Source organism: Canis lupus, chromosome 1 (assembly GCF_003254725.2).
Source record: "Canis lupus dingo isolate Sandy chromosome 1, ASM325472v2, whole genome shotgun sequence".
Taxonomy (NCBI): Eukaryota; Metazoa; Chordata; class Mammalia; order Carnivora; family Canidae; genus Canis; species Canis lupus.
In genome coordinates this window covers 101,686,561-101,693,418 of record NC_064243.1, presented here as the reverse complement: position 1 = coordinate 101,693,418, position 6,858 = coordinate 101,686,561, and the positions used below count along the sequence as shown (strand labels likewise).

The 6,858-nt window shown below is 42.9% G+C and overlaps 1 long non-coding RNA gene across 1 annotated transcript; it reads right to left on the bottom strand.

The window, feature by feature from the left end:
- Positions 1–1,065: 1,065 nt before the first annotated feature.
- Positions 1,066–6,541, bottom strand: LOC112644963 (uncharacterized). The gene is made up of 2 exons (XR_003126909.3): positions 5,887–6,541; positions 1,066–1,250 (listed from the first exon to the last, which is right to left on the bottom strand). It is a non-coding gene; the product is annotated as an uncharacterized LOC112644963 (long non-coding RNA).
- Positions 6,542–6,858: the final 317 nt, after the last annotated feature.

Genomic DNA, 6,858 nt, shown 5'->3' with positions numbered 1-6,858 from the left:
GACATTAAGGGGCTGTTGGTATCCTGGTTATTGGAATGATGATTTGTGGAAGAATTTGGGGATTAAAACTCTTAAGACCGTAAGAAACCTTAAGAAACCATACCAACTAATTATCTGTTGCCTGAGATAGCTGTGGATGAAGGTTAAAGGTTAGCCTATTTCCCTTTTAGCTTACTGTGGCTCCATGATTTAAAAAAGAAAGGGAAAAAAAATCTGATTCTAAAGTGACCTAGAGGTAGATAAAAGAGATTAGGGAAAGGTTGAGAGACTCCCCAAAGTATCAACATTTATATCAAAGTCTAGAAAATGGCTGGAAAAATGGGTTTTAATGGTGCTTGGCCTCAGATATTAAACAAAATTTTGAACTGGGCTGAATTTACGGTATACACACAGGGTATTACATATTTGATGTGGTAATTTATGCAGTTTATGCTCTTCTCATAGTTTTCTGGGTAGATTAAATACAAATCTCTTAAGTCCTAACTGAAACTAAATGATTTAAATTGCAGAAATGACCTTGCCTGATACGCAGGAAGGAACTGAAAAATTTGGGATGCTAACCTTGTTTTCTCATGCCTGAGTTTCTCTTACCTTGTCATTAGGCTCCCTGAGACAGGGCCAAAATGCCTTTCCTTGAACCTGTGCCACGAGAAAAGAAAGCATTACTATCTTTAGAGAGTACTTTACTCTCCAACCTTATGATGTCTGGCATGCTGGGAAGGGAGTTTGCTTTTAGAAAGGGATTTCTGATCTCTAGCAAGTGGAGCAGCCCAGGGAATGCTGAGCCCTAGCAGCAACTCATCAGAAGCAGAGCAGTTGATTTGGTGGCACACTTGGGCAGACTTATTCTGGCTCGCAAGAGCTAATTGTTATATTTTTAGGAGTTTTTGTGAACTGGTTGTTAAAAGTTAAATGTGTATGTGTGTTTATATGTGTGTAGACATATATACATGTAAATACATGTTTGTACTAGGTAATGTATAACATATTGTATATATATGTTTATAGTCTAAATTTATACTATAACCAGCAAGTTATATTAAAAACAGACAATAGTTTGGAATCTGAGTTTTGAGCATTTATTTACCATATTTTATTTATATGACTAAAATTTGTAGAAGAGACATATCACATAATAGTTGCTGCTGTGCGTCTTTCCAACTCTGCATTCAGTGACAACATGCTGGTAACTTTAACTCAAGTATGATGGGAGTATTTAACAGCATACACTCCAATTCAAGGCTGGTCGACTTTAAAAGTTGACAGAGAAAATGTTAGGAATTCAGGTTAAACTTAAAAATGTGTCATGTCTGTACATTGTGAACTGCACAAACAGTAGAGGAAATATTCTTCCAGTATTCAAAAGCTATTATTTAGCAAAGATAATAATAGTCCTATCATTGACATAACAAGTGAAGTGCTGACCTATGTCCTCCTCTTGTTTCACTTTGATCTTACTCTTTAAAGTAAACAAAAATATCAGCCAACATTGTCAGAATTCTACCCATTTGTCAGTTTTAAGCTTACATTAGCTAAAGTCAACAGAAGCATTCTAAGAGAATCAATTGCTATACAGAATTGACAATCCAAGAGTATTGCATTTTGCTATCATTTCTAAATGTGTGCTACACATCTGTAAAATTACAATAAATTTATTGCATATAGTATACACACACCTCTTTCCCTTGGGGAGCCTCGTGTCAAACTTTACCAGCATACCACTGATGGTCTGACAGATTGCTGGCTGTGATTACTAGCAAGTCTACAAATCAGTAGTCAACCACTGAAAGTTTACTTTATTTGCCTATTTAGCACTTCATTTCTGTTGTCTAAAAGCCTCACTCAGTCCAGTTATCACCCACACTAGAAACTGTCTGTCATCCTGTTCCCAGATCTGGGTTTATGGACAGGAGGCTTGGTACCCCTGAGGAAAGCCTTCCTATAACACCACTATGACCTTTACTCTTAGGATTTGCAAAAGAATTGCAGCCATTTACCAAGGTAAGTGCATACTAAGGAAAAGGAAATAGCCAGCATTTTTGGAAGAATTCTGAGCTATAGGGACATGTACTGCAGTCATTCTGGAGGACTATGGAGCAATTCTTGAGTAGGCCTGTGGAATCCTGTGACAGTCGTTTGCCTGTTCTATGTAAGATCCATTTTCTGCCTTATCCCCTGTTCTACACTCTATTGCATGTGTTTAAGCTCTGCAGGTGACATTTCCTAGAGTCCTTTGCCACTGGTTTTCTGTCTAGTTTACTAAGTTGGAGGCACTAGCAATATATGGAAAGGTGAGAGTTGGGGAGAAATCGGTATTTCTCTCTCACTTAATCTGCTTCGGGTGGTCACAATGATGATAGCTACATTGCCTCTACTTCCGTCCAGTCACCTCTTCTTACAGTCCCAGTTCCCGCTAGGGAATTCCCTGTGGATTGGTCTAGCTCTTCAGGTGGCCCTGATTCATGGCTATGATAATAACCCCTCTACCCTTTGGCCTTCAAGCTCTAGTGTTGGTAACTGCTCTCCCATTACTGATCTGAGTGGCCTCCCTGTTCTTCTCTCACTTTTCCCAGCAGCTTTGTCATTAGTTCCCTGCATTAAATTCCCTCTACTGAGCCCCATGGTGTATGTGTTTCCTGACTAAAGCCTGGTAAATAAACTCAAAACTAGTTATTCCTACTTGGTTTGGTAACATTCATGCTAGTCTGAATCAAATCCTAAGACAACACTGGGAGCTGCCACCTTAGTGATGTCCCTGTGTGCTCTGTGGTTGGAGGAATATTGAAGAGTTAGTTGCTACTCCTTGCACCCCCATCACTGAGAAGCAGATACACTAAGTATACTATAAAGAATAGTATTTCAACATTAGGCTATCAGACAAAGCACACTCACCAGTTTATGCAGCATAACAGTTTCTAGTCAGAGGCTATCATGTGGAACAAATTTGAATTGCATGCCATATGTACATGATCACAAATATTGTGCTTTTTAATGCATACTGGCAAGAGGTATGTTTTGTATCACTTCATTTAGACTATTTTTTGCTTTTTTTAAAAAAGATTTTTAAAATTTGCTTATGAGAGATATACAGAGAGAGGCAGAGACATAGGCTCCCCTGTGGGGAGCCCAATGTAAGACTTGATCCCAGGACCTTGGGATCACGCCCCAAGCTGAAGGCAGACGCTCAACCACTGGACCACCCAGGGGTCCCTATATTTTGCTTTTTTCTGTGACATGACTACTCTGAAGCAGAAACAAGTGAGATAATCTTAAGTCCCCCAAAAGGTTGAAACACTGGGGGGGGGGGGGGAGGAACAGAAAGAGGAATATTCTTCCTGAAAAAAATGACTCCTTTGCACCACCACCTACCAAGTCTTCTGTTTCCACTTTTTTTTTTTTTTTTAAGATTTTATTTATTCATGAGAGACAGAGAGAGAGAGGCATAGACACAGGCAGAGGGAGAAGCAGGCCCCATGCTGGGAGCCAGATGTGGGACTCAATCCCAGGTCTCCAGGATCAGGCCCTGGGCTAAAGGCGGCGCTAAACCACTGAGCCACCCGGGCTGCCCTTCTGTTTCCACTTTAGCAAGTAAATGAATCTTCATTACATTACATTTTATGTGTGAACTGTATTTTTGCTCTCAATATTTTTTTACTCTTATAGACCTGTGTTCATTGTGCAGTTAATCTATTTTTCTATCTGTAAAAATTGAGTATTTAGGGTTGGGTTGTAAAAGCTTCATCATTTTTATATTAAATGTATTGGAAATCTTTTCTTAGCTTTTCACTTAGTGGCACTTTTATCAGGAATGCATTAAAAATCCTAAGGAATGGGTAGGTGTATGCTGAATGACTCGCACTAAAACTTTTGGTTCTTTATCTCATGCTTCTGGATTCTGGTGATACGGAGGTTTGTTTTTAGCACCAAACAGAGGAATTCTTCCATTAGGGCAAATGGTAATGATATTAAATCAGAAGCTGCACGCCACCTGGCCATTTTAAGCTCCTGCCATTAGGAGAGCAGATTTTTTTTAAAGAAGGGGAAAATATAGCATTTGGTTTTATAAAGTTAAAAAGGTGGGGGTGGGGATTCTTTATATACTGGAAATCTGAAAAAATATATATTGAAAAATATATATTTATAATACTGGAAAGACATTATGGTTGGGGCATTTACTTGTACTAATTGCCATGTCTGAGTATAATGTCCTATGTTCAAAATTGTTAGTTTCTCTTTCCCAATTCTGAATTATGGTTGTGCTAAAATTTTAATCCTGGGAGGAAATCTTCAATCAGGAATGACAATGGGTACAGTAATGACCTCTGTCCATTCCATACGTCTCATGCCACTAGAGGGATAGATAAGCCAGTGGTTGATCCTGACAGGCAAGAATAAAGAGAGCTGACGCTGACTAATGGGGCTTGGGAGGATTACGATGGTTCACTTCCTTGAACTATCATGCACAATAGTAAATGGAAATGGAAAACACTTGCAATACCACCCAGGCCATTGATGGTTTGGGTCTGGTTATCCCTGACAAAGAGGTTGGTCAAGCCTCAGAGAAGCATGGCATTATATAAAGTAGAAGTTGTACACACCAGTTATAACCCCAAGGCCAATTCCAGAAAGAAAAGGGACAGGCTATATTCTCTACCCATGGTTTTCTATTTGCTGGTTCATAATTGAGCTCCCTCCCCAGGGTCATTTCATTAATTTAAAGAAAGTCTTTTAAAGTGATTTATTTTTTTTAAAGATTTTATTTATTTATTCATGATAGACACACACAGAGAGAGAGGCAGAGACACAGGCAGAGGGAGAAGCAGGCTCCATGCAGGGAGCCTGACGTGGGACTCGATCCTGGGTCTCCAGGATCAGGCCCTGGACTGAAGGTGGTGCTAAATCGCTGAGCCACCAGGGCTGCCCAGTTACAGTGATTTAAACTCAGTTCTATTATGTCAATGAGGGCTTTATGACTTTAAAAAAAAAAAAATTTTATTTATTCATTTGAGACAAAGATAGCAGGGGAGAGGCAGAGGGAGAGGGAGGAGCAAGCTCCTCCTGGTGCAGCTACTCTGGAAAACTGTGTGGAGGTTCCTCAAAGAGTTAAAAATAAAACTGCCCTATGACCCAGCAATTGCACTGCTGGTGATTTACCCCAAAGATACAGATGCAGTGAAAGACTGGAACACCTGCACCCCAATGTTTATAGCAGCAATGTCCACAATAGCAAAACTGTGGAAGGACCCTCAGTGTCCATCGAAAGAAGAATGGATATAGAAGATGTGGCATATGCATACAATGGAATATTAGCCATTAGAAACGACAAATACCCACCATTTGCTTCGACTGGATGGAACTGGAGGGTATTATGCTGAGTGAAAAAAGTCAATCGGAAAAGGACAAACATTATATGGTCTCATTCATTTGGAGAATATAAAAATTAGTGAAAGGGAATAAAGGGAAAGGAGAGAAAATGAGTGAAAATATCAGTGAGGGTGACAAAACATGAGAGACCCCTAACTCTGGGAAATGAACAAGGGGTAGTAGAAAGGGAGGTAGGTGGGGGGTTGGGGTGACTAGGTGATGGGCACTGAGGGGGGCGCTTGGCGGGATGAGCACTGGGTGTTATGCTAAATGTTGGCAAATTGAACTCCAATAAAAAAAAAAAAGAAGAAGCAAGCTCTGCGCTGAGCCTGGAGCCAACATGGGCCTGGATCCCGGAACGGGAGATGAGGATGTGAGCTGAAGGCAGACACTTAACCATCTAAGCCACTCCAACTTTATTTTTTTTTCCAACTTTATTTTTAATGAGAAAATATTTACACACAGATATTAAGTATAAAATTTAATGAGTTTTTAAAAGCTAGTGCAGTAAAATGTACTCACCTTAGGTGTAGAATTTTGACAAATTCATAGCTGTGTAACGGCTCCGATCAAGATATATAAGACCTTTGTTTTGAGTCTCCTCCTCTTGCCCCCAGCCCCTGGCTACCCCTCATCTCTTTCCTGTCTTAAATGACATTACAAAATGCCCTATAAATGTAACAGGACGCCTCTTGGGTGTGTGATGCTGAGTGTCACAACCGCATTATGCCAGTGCTAAGTGAGGTTATGCACTGAGCCGAACGAGGCTCTCAGCTCCAGGGTTAGGACTGGCCCAACCGCGTGAATGAATAAAAACATCAATTAATTCAGGTAACAATGAAGGTACTGCAGCAGATTTCAGAAGGTCACGAGGCGACCGGCATTCGTGACTGCGAGTGACAGTTGGGAACGAGCCCCAACGACAGTGTGGGGGAAGGCCACAAGCAGAGGGGAGTGGCACATGCGAGGGTGGGTGTAGGGGCCGGGGGCCCGAGTGTCCAGGACAGGGGCGCCACCTGGGGTCAAAGGCGCGCCGCGAGTCGGACGGGAAGGCACGCTGTGCTCACATGGCCCCAGCAGAATCACACTGCAGATGCCGCCAAGGCCCAGCGCTGCCCTGCGCCCACACTCGGTCCACCGGGACACCTGCGGGGCGCGCGTCTGAGGACCGCGCCACCTCCACCTCCCGCAGCCACCACGTCAGCCCCGCGGCTCCGCCCCTCACCGCCAGCCCCGCCCCTCACGCCAGCTCCGCTCCCCAGGGAACCGCGCCTGCGCGAATCCGAACCCAGCGCCGATTCCCAGAAGCCCGTGGGGCGTCGTCGAAACATCGGGGAGGCCTTTACTTCCGGCCAGGCCTGTGTCGGGTGTCCACAACCACCGGGGGCCGCGCTCAGGAAGAGCCAGAAGCGGCCGGCCCGGAGAGGAGACGACAGACGCTGGGTCGGCCCAGGGAGGGCCGACGCATTGCGGCTTGCGCTTCGCTCAGTTTTG